Source organism: Camelus ferus, chromosome 13, assembly GCF_009834535.1.
Source record: "Camelus ferus isolate YT-003-E chromosome 13, BCGSAC_Cfer_1.0, whole genome shotgun sequence".
Taxonomy (NCBI): Eukaryota; Metazoa; Chordata; class Mammalia; order Artiodactyla; family Camelidae; genus Camelus; species Camelus ferus.
In genome coordinates this window covers 12,582,730-12,600,304 of record NC_045708.1, presented here as the reverse complement: position 1 = coordinate 12,600,304, position 17,575 = coordinate 12,582,730, and the positions used below count along the sequence as shown (strand labels likewise).

At 52.0% G+C, this 17,575-nt stretch overlaps 1 protein-coding gene and 1 long non-coding RNA gene across 7 annotated transcripts in view; one reads left to right on the top strand and one right to left on the bottom strand.

The window, feature by feature from the left end:
* The window catches only part of PAX7 (paired box 7), a 101,547-nt gene that overhangs the window by 60,173 nt on the left and 23,799 nt on the right, over nt 1-17,575 (bottom strand). The gene's annotated exons all lie outside the window — the stretch shown is intronic.
* Nucleotides 8,177-12,576, top strand: LOC116668271. Of its 3 annotated transcripts, none has more exons than XR_004325368.1 (3): nt 8,177-8,422; nt 8,743-8,877; nt 9,712-11,010. It is a non-coding gene; the product is annotated as an uncharacterized LOC116668271 (long non-coding RNA). The 3 variants fall into 3 exon arrangements; XR_004325369.1 differs by lacking the exon at nt 9,712-11,010 and adding an exon at nt 12,390-12,576 and having other exon boundaries at nt 8,178-8,422; XR_004325367.1 differs by having other exon boundaries at nt 8,182-8,422; nt 9,740-11,010.

The following is a 17,575-nucleotide window of genomic DNA, read 5'->3' as shown; positions in this document are numbered from 1 at the left end:
GGGGAGGCTGATGAAAGGCAGAAAACGAGAAATTTTATGGCCATAAGGAGCGTACTCTAATGGTGATTTTTGAGGCACTGGACCATGGTAGTTACTTAGCCAAATGATCGCTGTGAAGCTGGGCAAGGCGGCTTATTTCTTAATTACTGTTCCGTATTATGTCAGGCGGACGCCCCAGCCCTGGAAAACTTGGTCCTGAAGCAGACACCAGCTCCGAGCCAGGTCCCGGTGCTGGGATGCTGATGGGTCCGTGGGAGGCCATCACCTGTGCCCATCAAGGGCAGGGGGTCCCCAGGGTCTAATGCCCTCTCCCCGCTGCTCAGGCTCCTGTTCCCAGATATAATTCATCCTTTCAACACACAGGTGTCAAACACGTGTGGGTTCTGAGCCAGCTACGGGTGATACGACAATGAAATGGACACGATGCCCAGCTTCCAAAAGATATTTACAAGCAGCAGCTAGGAGACCATCTGGGGCTCCTTTTGCAAAATAAGCCAGAGGACAGGACAGACAGAGGAAGGAAGCAGCAGTGTGGTCAGAGGGGTGTTGAGGGAGATGAGGGACAGCTCTGGTGTGCTGTGTCACTCGGGCCAGGTACACAGCCTCTACGATCCTCTGTTTCCTCACCTGTAAAGAGAGGGGTGGGACTAAATTGTCCCGTTTCAGCTCTAACATATTATGGTTCCAAGATTCTAAGGCGCCATGATTCTGTTGCTCTTAGAGTTGGTGAGCTTGATTTTTCAAAGGTTATCAGCACTTGTCCTGTTGAACCCCTTCATCTTGTTACAGTTTGCTTCTGTCACACGATACGATACAGTTAACAGAAAGATGAGGGAGTTGACCGTTTATTCAGGGTCTGATATGTACCAGGAACTCAGCACACATTATGTCCTCTCATAAAATCCCTGCCATCACTTCTTGGGGCCAGGGCTCTTGGGGAAATGCTCAGAAAGCTGCGGAGACCCCAGCTGCTCAGTGGCAAAGTCTCCCTGCAGCCCAGGCAGGTCCCACGCCTAAGCCAATGAATGCGTTTTAAGTAAACCAAGACACGTCCCCAGCGTCTCCTGCACCAGGGGTTCTCAAGCTTTAGGGCATCAGGATCCCCTGGAAGACTTGTGGAAACAGATTGCTGGGCTCCCGGGGGAGTTTCCGATTCAGTAGGTGGAGCCTAAGAAGTCACATTTCCAGCAAGTTCCCTGGTGAAGCTGCCGCCACCGCTGCTGGGGGCCACACTTTGAGAACCACTGTTCTGTAGTAATTCAGAGAAAAGGAGCAATAGCTAACAAAATCCACGCTACACTAGGGAAAGGGGAAACCACGCAACTCTTCTTACTATTGTCAGGTGGAAATAGAGGGGTTGAGAGAGGGTGCCAAGCCCACAGCCCCTCATGGCACCAGAACGCTAGATCTTTTTCACATGGTGGGGGTGGGGGGATCGGGGAGAAGACAGCCCAGTCGGGACGCAGCCAGGGGACAGTTCCACAGGTGAACTTTCTTCTCTGCAGTCCTTGCTCCTGCAACTTACCATGGTGGCTGGGTCATCAGACTTGTGCCAGACCTCAGCCAGGGATGCATGGAACCCTGACCAGGGCCCAGCCTGTCCTCCACCCACCCCAGCCTCTGAACCCACCTCTTTCTACTCCTTCTGTTCACCCCAGCTCCCGCCCTAAGCCCTCTTCCTCCCCCCCGCCCACCTTTATCCTCGAGTTCAACAATCAGATTTGCACAGTCAGCAGGGGACAGCTGCTTCAGCATCAGGAGAGTGACTTTAAAAGGCTGAAGTCAGGGACCACACCTGACACCTGCCTCCTCCCCGACCCCTCCTCCAGCTCCCAGCTTGAATTATTTGAAGGGGCAATGCTTCCGCTCCACGAGGACAAGGGTTTTTTATCTGTTTTGTTCACTGCTTTATTCTCAATGCCCAGAAGAGGGCCTGGCCCATGGGAAGAGCTCAACACAGACTTGTGGAATGAATGAATGAGGGGATAAATGCACATGTAAGGAATAAATGCAACCCCCATACACTGAGATCGGTGCCATAACTTGCAACTTTGCAACAGATGCCGACGAAGGTTCGCTCTTCAAGCCAACGTGATTATCGGTGGGTATGTTCAGATCATCCTGCACAATCATCTCATTAGAGATGTATTTATGCATCGCCAGACACCTGGCACCCCGCTGCAAGCCCCAGCTAGCCAGCTGAACAGTTCCAAGAGGTCTGGAGGATCGACGCTCTGTAAACCAACACATCGGTACTCTACTGAATCCCTGCATCCTTATCCAGATGTTTGGTCCACTCAGAGGCAGCCCAAATGCAAATGAGGTGTCTGAATGATGGCGGCAAAACTGCTGCGACGGCCCTAAGACCCCTGGGCCACCCTGGACCGTGAGCATCTCAAGGCAGAGCATCAGACATCTTTGGAAATGGGTTGCTGGAGGAGTCAGTTTTTAAAGGAGTTAAAATCCAATTTGAGCCTGCTGCTTACGCCTTTTCTCATTTGATGTGTTTTTGATAAAAAAATTTTTTTGATCAATAAAAATAAAATCTGTTGCTTGCACCCTGGGGCAATTATTGCCCTGGGCCCAGTTTGCTGAATCTCGATAGAATAAATAATGCTATTTTCCCCAAATGTGGCCAGCCATGGGTTAGTTACATTAAACTAGCAGGGAGAGGGAGGAATCTGAAAAGACAGGGTTCTCAGAGGGCAAAATCATGCTTCGAGATGGGGAGAGATCAGGCTTCTCAGTTCTGAGAAACAAGTGGCATTCTCCATGAGGACACAACAGTGATAACAGGCATTTGTGGTGCTTTTACCAGGTGCCAGGTTCTGAGTTTGGCACACATCACTGGCTTCACCCCACAACACTCAGAGCTGGCAGGCGCTGATATCGAACCGGTTCTAAGGATGAGACTCAGAGAGGGGCAATGACTTACCCAAGGTCACACAGCTCTATGCGACTGTGCCTGGACTTGAACCCGGGTCCATCAGGAGTCAGAACCACGGTCAGACCCCTGTGCCACTCTATCTCCCTTTCACTAAGTGAGCGCAGTGACAAGACCTTGGAAACTGTAGGACATTCACAAGCCAATGTCTCTTTTCTACACTCCTTTGCCATCTTCCCCTCTCCCTGCAATGCCATTCTGTGCTTGCTCCGAATCACCCTGACAAGGCTGCTGAAAAGACCAGTGCTCTCTGGCCTGGGGTGGCATTGGTGGGAGGAGATGCTGCGCTCAAGCTAGGGATGGACCTCGTGAGAAGATGCTGGATCTTGTGCTTTGTGAAATAAACATGGAAAGACCCACATCCGCTGTTAACCATGGTCCTGCTGGGTGTGCGCACGTGTGCTTACAGTTCCTGGAACTTTTACTCTCTGCTGTATATTTCTGAACAAAAAGTTGATCTTCCACTAAAAGAATCTGAAGTATCCCGCAAGAGGGCAGGGAAGGAGGAAGGTTTGGCGACCTCTGAACTAGACGTGTAAAACCAGGAGGCTAGGGGACCTGGTGGCTAGATTCAGAGGGTCAGTGGCGAAAGAGAGGGAGGTGGTGAAGGGAGATTCTGAAAGTGAAGGGGTTTATCACAGTGCCTAGAGATTCGGAAGTTGTCAGTGATGGAGGTGGGGAGGCTGGTGATGGCGGTGAACGAGGAAGGACAGAAACATACAAACACAGAGTGCCCGGGGTGTGTCCGGCTCTGCTCAGACCTTCCCCCATTTCATCCTGACAAGTATACGGACAAGGAATTTTCTCATTTTATCATTCCCATTTTTAAATGAGGTAGCAGATGCTCATGTGAAGCCAACTCAAAGACATAAGGCAGAGCCAAAATTCAGGATTCGAATCCAAGCCAGCTGAGCCTCCCGGGATGCTGGGAAGGGAAGTGCCTCCCCCAAAGCCCAACCTTTACCCTCTCAGCCCTCCTCCCACACAGCCCAGGGAGCCCCCCAACCCCAGCCTCCAGCTTTCATCTCCCTACAGGCTGGACCGCCTGCCCTCTAATTAGATTCCCCTGGAAATAAGAGTTCATTGTACCGTTCTGCTAAAGGCAAACTGATTTTACAATTTCTTTTCTTTCCTCCTCTTTAATAACTCACAATGTCTCAAGGAGGTTTTACTTAGGGCCTGCACACTGGAAAATTATTCTGTCTCTCATACACTCATTTTTCTCTTGAGGAAAATTGAAAACTGGATTTCTCCTCCATCACTGGCCCCCTCTCTTGGCCTGTCTTGTGCCCAGAATATGCTAGTCCCTTCTCAAATCCTTCCTTGCCCTTCCCTGCCTTGAAAGCAAGGCCCCCTGCCTTCCTGCCCCACAGCTTGGAAAGGCTGGCAGCCCCACGGATCTTGGGAACAGTGAGGAGTCTTTCAAAAGCTGAGAGAGGGAGCAGGCGGGAGGGCGAGCAGGAGGCAGGAGGTGGGGGAGCAAAGCGGTTTGCTCCACTTTGAGATGCATTTGCCTCCAGAGAACTGGACCGGCTCCAGCACTTTTGAGGTGGGAGCTGGGTGACGGCAGGGCCTTTATCCCATCGGGTTCCCGTTAAGTGTCAGGGAGTAAATTATAAACAAATGGGCCGCATTTCCATTTCTGAAAGCATCTCCAGCCCTGCCTTCGCTCTCCGCATTTAAGGTACATCCCCTTAAGTGGTTTCTGATGGGACAAGGAGCCAGGTGGATGGTGTCACACAGGCCGGGGCTGTCATCTCTACAGCCCACAGGCCCCACCGGCTGGCTGGCATTCCTTCTTCAGGCATTGGAGCCAGACTAGCGCCGATCTGAGCTGGATGGACAGACAGACAGACGGACGCCCCTGGGGGACTGCAGATCTGGGCTCTGAGTCGACAGGTTTCATAAATTAGGGTTTGAGAGCTCTGGCCCAAGGGGAAACAGGAGCGTGGAGCGGGTGCTCGCTGGAGAACAGGGCCTGGGCTGGGGCTGCACCGAGGGTGTGGCTGATGTGACCACGGCGGGGAGGGGCACAGCAGGTCCCTGAGCCTGGGTACTCAGGGGGTGTAGGACAGAGTGTCTTTGGCACCCTAAGCAGGGCAACACTCCCCACGTCACCCCACCTCCCAGCTCCTTCTGCCACTGTTCCCATTAAGGAGGATGGAAACGGGAGAAAGGCTCAGCTACACCCATGGGACAGAAACATACAAACACAGAATGCTCAGGGTGTGTCCAGCTGCACACAAGTCATTTCACAATAACTGGGATCATGGCCAGGCAGCCAGGTCCGGGCTCTTATTATCTCATTTGATTGTCTCCTGGCAATATCCCCACCAGGCAGGCACTATTACCCCATTTTACAGATAAGGGTTCTGGAACGCAGCGAACCCGTTACCGGCCATCAGGACAGCTCCCTGGAAGTGTGTTCTGTGTACCAGGTGCCGTTAAGGTTCTTTTGTGGATGAGTTCCCTTAACTATTGCAACACATGGCAACTATTACGATTCCACTGACAGATTAAGAAACCAAGGCTCAGAGAGGCAGAATGCGGGTTGATCTCAGGGCTGATGCAGGCACCAACCTCTCTGCTTGGGAAGAGGAGGCTCCCCCCAGATGAACTTGGCCTCTCATGTTTGAAACCTCCTTTTTGTGTTGAGAGAGTCAGTTGGCTCAAGCTAGGAGCAACCTGAGAGATCATTTAGCCCCACCTAATTCATGGTCTCACAGTTGAGAAAACCGAGACCAGAGAGGGGATGTGACTTACCAGAGGTCACACAGCAGCTCAGTGGGAGAGCCGGGACTGGTGTCAGGCTGCCCTCTAGTCCCAGAGACACTTTCAGGGTACGTCAGCAACAGGGCGGGCGCGGGATGGGGGTGGCGGCAGGTAGCAGGGCTCCCGGGCAGGGCTCTGCAGAGGGTGTGGCCAGTCTGGCCACTATTTTTCCTAAGTCCTGGAACCACTGACTCGGATGCAGGTTCTGAGTTCTTACAATGCCCTAAATTCCTCCTGGCCCTCCCCTGCAAGCCCGGAAGTAATGCCTTTGGCTGCCACCCCCAGTCTGAGGGTGCTCTGAGCCTGGGTGGAGGAAAGAAAAAAGAGAGTGAGGCCAAGAGCCGGGAACTGAGCGGTGTCGGCCAGGCTGGGGATCGGAGCATTGTTCCTTTGTTCACCACATGGTACTAGAGGCTGCCAGCGAGAGATGGCTTTGGAGACTGAGAACTGGGAGTTTGAATCCTGGGTGACCTCGGGTTGATCACTTAGCCCCTCTGAGCCCCAGCACCTAGGAGGCAGGTGGGTGTTCAGGTAAAGCAAGTATCTGAGGAAGGGGAGGCAAAACAGACAGCCGCTGTCCCTCGCCTCCATCCCTGCCAAGGGCCCCCAAGGAAAACAAGACACAGGCACTTGCCACAATCTCTTGGGCCCTGACATGTTGCAGGAAGAAACTTGAGGAAGACGAGTCTGGCCGGGGAAGGGACTTGGCTATGGCTGAGTCACTGTTTGCTGAAGGTTACCTAAGATGTGCCCAAACAAGAACCAGCCAGGGTCCTCCCCTAGGGCCTCCAGACACACCTGCTCGCCCAAAACCAGGACAAAGGCAACCGTCCTCCTGGGAAAACACGCGCCAACCCAGGAATCATTGGGTCCAGAAAAAAGCTGATGTAAATGCATACAAAAGCAGGTGCTCCATGATTGGGAGCCATTATTATTTCAACAAGCATTTAATATGCACCTACTAGGTACCAGGCGCTTTTTCACATGCTCTCCTTTCTCAGTTTCTGCCAGTCTAAGAGGTTTCTGATGGTTTCTGGTCATTGCAGGGGAGGATGCTGAAGCTGGGAGGGTGTGGCTCAGGCATCCATGTGGCTGGAACATCCCCATCTCTGACTCTGGGCCAGGGGTTCTCAACCTGGACCACTCATTAGAATCACCTGGGAGCTCTTAAAAATACGACCCACCTCCATTCTGATGTAATGGTCTAGGGGTGCAATTTGGGCACTGGGATTTTAAAAAGCTTCCCTATTTGCGGCCAGGGCTGAGAACTGCTGCTCTAGGGCTCTGGGCTTTGCTCCAAATCTTCCCACCTCCTGTTCGGCTCTGGGGGCAGCATGGTTAAGAGATTTAGAGCAGAAGGGAGAATCAGGAGCTGGGGAGGGGTCATGTGTCCCACTGACCTTGGCTGAGGGAAAGAGAAGAGCAAAGACTGACTCCTCCCCATCCCCCCCGGTGCTGTTTGGGCTGGCTCAGGGGCAGGGGTCCCAGCCAAAGCTGGTAAGTGGGCAGGAGCTCCTGAGACTGGGCTAGGAGGTCATTCACAGCATCCCCCTGCCTCTACCACGTTCTCCCACCCCTGTCCTCCTAATCTTCCTCCTCACCCCCAGGACCTCATGACTTACAGGACTCACGTGTGTTTCCTTAAATCTAACCTTAGTCCCTCCAGCTGCATCCTCCAGAATTCATCTACTGGAATTTGTCCTCCTTGCATTCCACTGCTGTGTGAGGATCTAGGCTTCTTGGGAGGAGGGTTTCCCCTTATGGGACTGCTGCAAAGCCAGGGGTGTGTGTAGTCTGAAGCATCCTTCCTTCCCCTGCATCTCTCTGAAGGATGGAGATGAAGCTCAGCCACAGAACCAGCTTCTCCCCACCTCTTCCCTTTTTGTAGGATTTTACACTTGACCAAGAACCTCAGACTGGGTATTACTATTCTCCCTCATTTTACAGATGGGGATCAGGCCCAGGGCAGCAGCGTGGCTAACAGCACACACAGCTGGCTGTGGCAGGGTCAGGACCTGAACCCAGCTCCTCAACTCTCAGTCACTGAGTCAAGGGCAAGTAGTTGAGGTCCCACCATCTTTGATCTGCAGCATGAGGGAATAAAGTCAGACTGAAGGAAGAACTGCCCAACCTTAATAGTCCTAAGCTGTAGAATCAGCTGCTATGGGGAAGCTTTAGAATGTCTCAGGGGCCTTGCTGGATGACCCCTAAAGCACGCCTGCCCCCTAAACCTACCACAGGAGCCAAGCTTCCATATGCCCCCACCACCTAGCAGTTGGATATTTCCCCCCAGGTGAGTCAAAGGGGATATTCAATCCTGTTTCCTTTTCTCTGAACTTGCCAAACGCTTGTTTGCTCTGAGAGGCCCGTGAGGCCTTGGCTTCCCCGGTTTCAAATAATTGACTTTCAAAGCCTGTCTTCAGGTGGAATGCTGCCACGCACCACCTGGGTGAAGGGCTGGGCCCCAGGGACTGTGCCAGGGAATGAACGGGGAGGTGTCTGGGATCCGTGATTGGTGGATGCCTCCCAGATTCATCTCTGGGCCCCACCAGCCCCTTTCCTCACCCTAAAGCCTTGTCCATCATCATTGGCTGGCATGGAGTCGACTCTGATTGGGGGTTGAGATGAGCAGGGCAGGAATGCAAGCCCCTTTGCACCCTTGAGGATCTTAGTGGGCAGCTAGTAGCGAGAATGCAGCATTTGCAGGTATGTTCATCAGTGCCATTAGCCCGTCTGGGGCTTCAGGCTGAGAGTACACCACCCCGCACCCAGGACCTCTTCTCTGGAGCGCCTGTGAGGTCCCCACGGGCCAGAGCCCTCAGGGTCCCCCCTGGACTGAAACCAGACCACTGTGTGTGGAGGGGGTGGGGAAAGGCCCGAGGTTTGGAGTTGCAAAGCTGGGTGGTGGTGGTGGTTTTTTTTTCCCACTCCAGATTAAATTATTATTTTGAAACAGAATGAGTTGAATTGGCACCGTCTCCGGAGAAGGGAGGTGCTGATAACCACTTCCTTTCTTTCTCCTACAGGCAACTTCACCACTTCTGCAGCTGGAATGCCCCCCGAGCCTACCCGTGCCCACGTTTGTGTGACTCCAGACACGAGACAGCTGCTTCCTCCAACTTCCGTGTTGGCTAGAGACCTGGGAAGGACACGTGCCACAGGTGTGTTGTCAAGGCCACTGGGGTGGAGAGCTGGGCCAATCTCAACCCCTCAGTCTGTCCCGGAGATAAAAATAATCAGCCACCACACTGATCAAGCACTCACGGTGTCCGGGCTCTCTGTTAAAGCTGCGTGCGCGTTATCGCATCACATCACCTAACCTATTTAGCCACTATCGGTAATGAAACTCCACCATAGACATGAGGAAACTGAGGCCCAGAGAGATGAGGTAGTTTTCCCAAGGACACACAGCAGAGTCAGGATTGGAATTCGGGTCCGGCTGACTCTGGAGCCTGAGAGTTTAGCCATTCCCCTACACTGGCATGTTTAGAATCACTAGAAGCAAAGGGTGGTATCTCAGGCTGGGCCTCATCCCTGATGGGAATGGTCCCTGGGAAAGGTAACTCATTGCTCTGTTTCCTCTTGTGATCAGGGGCTCACCTGTCTCAGGGAACACTGTGTGTCTAGGGGAGGAGGTCCTAGAATAGGGAGCTCCTGGCCCCTCTCCTCTGGGCCTTACCTTCCTCACCTGTAAAATGGGGGCAGAGAACTAACTGGTCCCAAAGCTCCCTGCCTCTCAGCCCCAGTCTGACACTCCATTGCTTACTGCGTGGCTTTGAGCTACCGGTGTCACTCTTTGGGCTTCAATTTCCCCATATGTAAAGCAGAGTGACAAGGCCACCGCCCAGAGGGTCATGAGGATCACAGCCTTGGAAGTGCTTTGTAAACTGTAAAGTGCTGGTCACATGAGAGGTCTGTGTTAGCTTCGTAAATGGACCTCCAGCATGGCGGTCTCACCCTCAGGCCTGAGAGCAGCTCCTCTCTCCCTCCCCCAGCCCCCAGGCTTTGCCTTCATTTTTCCAGGTCACCAGCTCCCCATCTGTGAAGCCTCCTGGCCTCCTCCAGGTGTGGAAGACTCTCAGCAGTTGGGAAGGAAAAACCCAGATGTGGCTCTAGGCTGCGTGGGGGCCAGGAGAGAGGTCACCACCGCCTCAGAGGAACGAGATCATCTTTCCAGCAAGATGGAATCTGTCCCAGCCCTGCCACTAATTAGCTGTGTGACCTTGGGCAAGTCACTTAACCTTTCTGGGGTCTTTGCCCCTCCATCTGTGAAAATGAGAGGGTCAGACTAGCCGCTTCCAGAGCTGACATATGAGGAGGATCTGCTGCAGGAGGAGCTTCTTTCAGCTCCAAATCCCAATCTGAGTGCAGTGACTGGGGGGGAACTGTGAGTTTCAGGACCCTAGATGGGAGAGGGGATTTCGGCCCCGGGATCCCACGTCCTTAGAGCTGGTGGCTGCGATGTGGGCTTACATCCCCCTTTCTCTCTGCGCTCTCACTGGGAGGGAGAAGGGAAGGCTGTGGTACCAGGGAGCCGTCCTGGACGGGCTGGTAGCAGCCGGCCTTAGCTTCAAGGCCACGTTAAAGTCTCTAACCTTTTCTGGGAGAGTGTCAGCAGTGCCTGTCTTTCACTGTGGGACCAGGCAGTTCCTATCTGCAGTCTGTCCTCTGAACTCATCAGCAGTTGCATGTTATGATGGGGCCAATTCCTCCGCACACCCCAGAAAATTCCAGACGACTTAGAGTCCGAAAACCCAAATTCAAATTCCAGCTGAGCTACTTTTTAGCAGGAAGCTGAAAAGAACATTCTACTTCGCTGGTCATTAGTCTTACCATCAACATAGGAGCCGAATGGTTCCTTGAGCGAAAAGGTGAGAGTGACAGGCACCGGGCCAGGCATTCTAGCTCTCACCTGCCAGCTGGGCAGCGACAAATCAATCAACAAAACCCACTGTGGGTGAGGCCTCGAGGAGGAAGCACCCTCTTCTTCTAGCCTCCAGAAAAGGATGTCCTTGACACTTGAACTGTAAGTCTAGAGCAGTGCACACTGCACAAGCCCGCTCTGTCAAGATAAACGTATGTGTGGATGTGCACATTTCCCTGCAGAGAAATATCTAGAAGATCAAACTTCCAAATTATTCTCAATATTTAACTCCAGGGGACAGATTAAGAAAAGAAGGGAGTGACAACCTTTTAACTTTCTATATTCTTTGGGTGTTTGACTTTCCTTTTAGTGTTAAGCATGTAATTCTTTTATAATAAAGAACTAATAAAATGTTTTTGGATGTTAGAAACCAGCTTTCTTTTTTTCTAAAGGGTAAATACCTATTTGATTTATTTTTTTTTAACCTATATCCAAAACTGGTAACACAGTATTACTCTTTTGTTTGGCTTTTTCCTCCCTCCTTTTTTCTAAATCAAAGTATATTTGATTTATAATGTTGTGGAAGTTTCTGGTGTACAGCACAGTGATTCAGCTATACACACATATTCTTTTTCATATTCTTTTAAATTATGTATTATTCCAAGATACTGAATATAGTTCCCTGTGCTATATATACAATAGGACCTTGTGGTTAATCTGTTTTATATACAGTAGTTAGTATCTGCAAATCCCAAACTCCTAATTTATCCCTTTCCCCTCTCTCCCTGTTGGTAACCCTAAGTTTGTTTTCTACGTCTGTGAGTCTGTTTCTGTTTTGTAAATAGGAGAAACCAGCTTTCTGTTTTCTAATCCAAGCAGAACTCTTGACCTGTAGCTATAGACTCTCTCACAGGGCAAGAAAATAAGTGAATGAATGAATGAACTAAAGAAGAAATAAAGAAGCCACTACAAACTCCAAGACTTCAGAAAGGTTACCTAATTTTTCCACACCATTGAGCATCACTTAGAGCACCTTACAGACGGCTGGGCAGGGATCATTATTTTTAGGCTGGTTTTGAAGACAAAATCACCAAAGCTCAGAGAGGATGAGTGACTTGGCCAGGGCCCTGGTCACATGCTTTAGAAGTGCTCGTTTCAGGCTCTAGGAAGTCAAAGCTCCCTCCCTACTCCCAGCTCGGGGTCCTCCCTGGCCTGCCCGCAGCTCATGGAAGACAGGCTGCCTTCCTGGCTCTTGGGTGCTCACCTTGTCCTTGGCAAAGCACCCACCCCAGTTGTCCAGATCCTGAGCAGACTCTGAGGATGCCGGTGCAGGTAGAGGTCAGGCTGGGCTCAACCGGGGACCAAAAAAAAAAAAAAAGACACTCTCTGGGCTCCGAGAGGCTGGTTTCAACCCTCCTCTTTGGAAACATTCTTTGATTTCAAAACAGGCTGGAGTGTAAAACCAATAAAGTTTCTTGTGCCCATAAACAAACAGGCAGCCACTTAACCTCCCTCTTCCTCGCGCCCTCAGCCCACCCCCTGCCACTCGAAGGCGCAGGCAGAGGGCAGGGCTGAGCACCATTGTCCCGGGTAATTAATTGCGGTAATAAAGAGCTGCACTGAGCTTCAAAGGCCAGCCTGGCCACGGGAGCTGGAGCCCTGGCTCCTGAGGGCAGCCAGAAGCCAGCCTGGGCTCCAGGCCTGCCTCTGCACCTGCACGCACTCTCTGAGAACCTACTGTGTGCAAGCATGGTACCCGGCACTTGGCTTTTTCCAATACTATTGTGTGTCATTCACTCTATTTTACAGATGGGAAGACTGAGGCTCAGAGATTACAAGAGTCAGGGAAAGGGCCAATTTGACACGGAATCCAGCCTCTTGTGGGCTCCCAGAATATCTAGAAGGAAAGATGCGACAGGCCATTAAGAAGATGGGAAGAAATGCAGTCTAAGGCAGGAGATGTGGACACAGCACAGTTGGTTTGCGGCAGACGTGGGGGGCATGGTGGTGGGTGGGAGGAGGAATCGGAAAGTTTCTGGAAAAATGCACAGGAAATGTGAGTTTGAAAAAAATAAAGACAAATTCATTTCCATCTCATGAACCCCAAAGCCTGAATCTCATGCTTCAGCCCAGTGCCTGGCATTTGGTTAGTGCTCAGCAAAGACACTGATCAACTGACAACAGGCTGTCGACGAGTTCAGTCCTCACTCATCACCCCATCCTGTGCCCCCGGCTGTATCACATTTTTCTTTCCACCTTTCCCCTTGCGCTCTCTTGAGCCTCTGTGATGCTCCAGGCTCACGTGAGCTGCTTTCACCCATTATTTCACTTAATCCTTACAAAACCCCTATGAGAACAGTATTTTTAGCTCCATTTTACAGGTGAGAAAACTGAGGGTCCAAGAGAAGAAAGGCTTTCTTATTCGGGGGGTCAGCTGCCCACTTCTCCTCCCCAAACTCCTTCCACCTCCTGATTATCCTCCCAGCCCCCCACTCAACCCTCCGCCCCCACCCACCCCCTCCTTGGCCAGGAGCTCACCGCCTAGGTCCTGCCCCACCTCTGAGCTCCCTTCTGTTTTTTCGCTCAGGATTCCAGAGCCCAAGGAGCTGGGCTTGTTTATAGCCCTGCCTGCCCTGTTGCCTTGGTCCCAGCTCAGGTCAACTCTCTGGGGCTAGTAGGGACTTTTGAACGTGCTAAATACAGGTTACAGGGGTCAGGGGTCACAGCCCTTCCTCGGGGGAAGTTTGACTTGAACCATCCATGAAATAGCAACTCTTATCTTGTGGGGAGGGAGGAGAGGCAGATTTCTTAAATTACGATGATTCTTCAGCCACCTCCCCCGGCACCCCCATGCCTCACTCACCCCCTTCCCCCTTTGGCCTCTCTGGGTATTTGGCATCTGGATTTCCCGTTTTCTTCCCTCTAATTCTGTTCTTAAGCCAGAAAAAAAAAAAAAAAAAAAAAAAAGAGGGGTCTGGGGTGATGAGCAGAGCAGAAGTGGAGGGAGGAGTTTAACATTTGTTGGAGGCCTGTCTTAGTCTGAGCAGACTGGATTTGAGGGGTGTCACCATCCTTTCCTAGGCCGGGTGATGACTCGGTGATGACCCAGTCGGAGTCAGGGCTGAAACTTGGTTAGTCTAAAGCAAAGGGTCAAATCACCAAATGGGAATCGGGCCGGCTCTGGAGGCCCCTCCCCTGGCAGAGGCTCCACCCACCCAGCAGGCTCCGGCCCCGAGCTCCACTTCCACCCACCTGGCACAAGCATGGATGCCCCAGACCCCAGGTACCGCCTCGCAAGCACAGAGCCCTGTGCGCTGCTCCAAGTCCCTTCTCAGTCCCTCTTCTCGTCCTGCCCAGGCCTTTAGCAAAGCTGGGATGAGACTGAGATGATCCTATGTGATGGTGGCTTGTCCTCAAGGCCAAAGAGGCTTGTCCCTGTACCCCAAGGAGTAGGGTGACCGGCCTAGGACTGGTTTTCTGGGATGTGGGACTCTCAGTGCTAAAACCAGGACAGCTCACCACCCCACCAGAGAGGGAAGGTCCAAGGCAGAGTCCGGGCTCCTACCTCCCAGGCATCTGCATTTTCCTTCCACCTGCTACTTGCCTAAGCCCCTTCCCTTCCCCTGTCCATCCTTTTCTCCAGGGAGGCTGACTGCAAACACCGTCCCTGGCATTGCTGGAGGGAAGCTGTTCAGAAAGTGAAGATAAATCGTCTGAGTTCGATTCTCTAGCCCATGATCATTAGCGATGCTCCCTTTTCAGGCCCCGTCGGTATCCAAATTAAAACAGGTGTGGGATGGAGAGAGGGATGAGGAGGAGGGCAGGGGGACGGGCAGGAGGGGCTCGCCTCAGCCTTCAGCAGAAGCCTGGTTGCCCCTCTCCCCTCCACTGCTCATGGGTCTCAGGAAAGTTCCAGATTTAGGGGACACTTCCCGAGCACCGACTCTGCCTACAGCATGGTACTGGGTAGAGGGGATCAAAACGGAACAAGATGCAGTTAACAGGTCCTGGGCCTCAAAGTTCTAATCTGGCACTGGAGATGGAAGCATGGATGTAAACCCACTAGGACGGCGAATCTTCAGGACACCACATGTACACATACATGCCACACATGTGCACAAGTGCACACACACACACATGAACACACATACACAAACACATACGGACAGACACGCTTCCCAACCCAGTTAGAGGGAACCTGGTTTTTCCCTTACTGTGGCTTCTCAGAGTGATCTTCAGGGACGGGTTCTCCGGAGGCCACCTCCTGTCCAGCACCTCAGCCAGATCTCCTCCCATGCCCCGGCCCGGCCCGGCATCCTGGAGGTCCAAGCACGGTCCTGATGCTGCCACTGGAGAGCAGGGCAAGGTCTCAAGCCTCAACCAGGCAAGGAGCGCATCCCAGCTGGATGCCTCCGGAGAAGGGCACTTTTCCTCTCTCGCCTCACTTTCCTGTCCATGGCTTGGGGGAAATCGCGCCAACCTCCACATCAAAGCCCACCCCAGCGATGACACACACCAGTCCCTCCTCCAGCCCCAGTACATATAGAGTAAGTGTTCAGTCAAGGTGGTTATTACCATGAGGACAGACGGGAAGAGACGGAGGCTGGAGAACCCTGTTCTCTCGCTCTCCTCCAGAAATACCCACCCTGGGTTCCCTCGAAGACTCCAGCAGGCAACATATGGCTGGAGAACGGCTGGGGGGAGGGGCGGGATGGGAGGGGCAGGTGGAGGCAGGGCAGAGGAGGAGGAAGGGTGTACTTTGGAAAAAAGAAAAACCCACACAAAACCGACAGAATTCCAGCCGATTATTCCTCCTGCTGCAGACGCACATTAATGCAGGAGAAGCGGGGACAGAGCTTTGGGCCGTGGACAGAGAAACAGTCGCAGTTTCTTTTAACAAGCCCTTGTCTGGCTTGATCTTGTCACTCTAAAGAGGGCCATTGAGGGGTATTCAAGCGTCGGCCCTGGGGGGACAAAAGGGCCCAGTATATATACTGACTGCTCAGTTGCCTGCGGGCCCTGGGGCCTTTGTCTAACCTTCCCTTAATAAACTTTTGGGAAGAGTTCATCAATCTGCTTCAATAGCTGATGGTCTCATTTTCAGAGAGAGAAGAAAAATAGCAGAAGGCTGGCGTGGCTTTTTTTTTTTTTTAAGAAGGCATTCTCAAAAAGAAGGGGAATGGGAAAGAGAGAGAAAGGAGAAGGCCCACAGACACCCCACTTTAAAAGGAAAAAGAACACATCACAACGAGGGCCACAAATCCTAGATAGGAGCCGAGACAAAACAGCTATTCATCGGCCCCGAGGTCTGCCTCCGTCTGAGCGTCCCAGGGCCACCGGCGCGGGGTCCCCTTGGCGGAGGCAGGGAAGGCTGAGTTCGCTGCTGTAGGGGAGTCGGGGTGCGAGGAGAAATGTCTTAGAAGGAAAAGTGTGGCTGAGACACAACAGCCAGGCAGGACCCTTCCCTCCAGTCTCTTGTCATTTTGTGTCTTTTCCATCCGGCAGTTTTTAACAACTGTAGGTGGTTTTTCTTTTCTTTTCTTTTCTTTTCTTTTCTTTTCTTTTCTTTTCTTTTCTTTTCTTTTCAATTATGGGGGTGGTGGAGTTGGGTGGGTGGATAGTTTTTTCTCCTCTAAGCAGTTTTTTCTTCTCTAAGTGAGGCTTCTGCTTCGAAGACCACAGGAACCTCCACCCTCAGGCCGGGGTGAGGTTTCCTGAAAGGCTTCAACCCCCTCAGCTCTGCCTCAGGTTGTACGAAGTGTTTCTCCCCAAACAACGCGAGACCCAGAAATCCCCCTGCCCGCCTACCCGGTTCCCTGCTGCAGGGGGAGGGGAGGGGGGTGGGTTCCATCGAGAAGGAGACGAGAACGGGAAAGACAGGCTATTCCTAATATTCCTACAATGCCAGACTCTGTGCTGGTTTTGACTGAGTGTTAACTCACTTCTCACCACTCTCCTATTTTCCAACGCATATTTTTTTTTCTTATTTTACTTGGGGAAACTGAGGCTCAGGGAAATGATCCCTGATTCCGAGTCCCACAGCAGGAAACTGAGGTCCAAACTCGAATCTTATCAAATCCACATTTCCAACTAAGCTGCTTCTTACATTTTAAGATATTATTTATTTTAAAATTTTAAATTTGTATTTATTTGGAGGGGAGGTAAATTGGTTTATTTATTTACATACTTATTTATTTTTAATGGAGGTACTGGGGATTGAACCCAGGAACTCGTGCATGCCGAGCTTGTGCTCCACCACTCAGCTATACCCTCCCCGCCTTAGGGTATTATTAATAAAAATACTAGCTACAGAAGTTGTGCTTTTAAAACGTGCCAGAAATTGTTCTAAGGCCTTATGTACATTGTTTTCCAAACAGCCCAGAGAGGGCTCCTACTGTTATAACACCCATAACACAGATGGGGTGACTGAGGCTCAGAGGAGAAAGAACTGGCAGCTGGCCAGACTCCAACTCAAGGCTGACTCTGGGGCTGGGCTTTGGCCCCCTACACTGCTCCGCCTTCGATGAAAGGCAGATGCAAGAGGATGGAGGAAGCAGAGGAACAAACGAATCTGACTTCTGCCCCCTGGACAAGCCTCGGAGGTGGGTCTCCCAGGTCCCAGTTCAGATTTGCAGTGCTGGCTCCCAGACACACACACACCACACACACACACACACACACACACACACACCCTCCAAGTCTCCCCAGTGGCTCTAGTTCAATGTTTTACAGGCCTAATGAGTGTTGACAAGTTTAATGAGTTTGTTTTAAAGAGGGGAGGGGGGATCTGGTCAAGTTGAGATTTCCGAGTCAAATGAATTAGTGGAGGCCGCCAGACTTCAGCTGACAGGCCTGGAAACCCTCCCACCGACTGCAGCCTTGAGCCCTGGACCGGGGCTCCCTCAGTGGGAGTGGGGGGCCCCACGCCAGACACCCGAGGGCAGCTCCGAGGCCCCTGGGTGCCTGGGTCCCAGTCAAAGCTCATTTCTTCATCC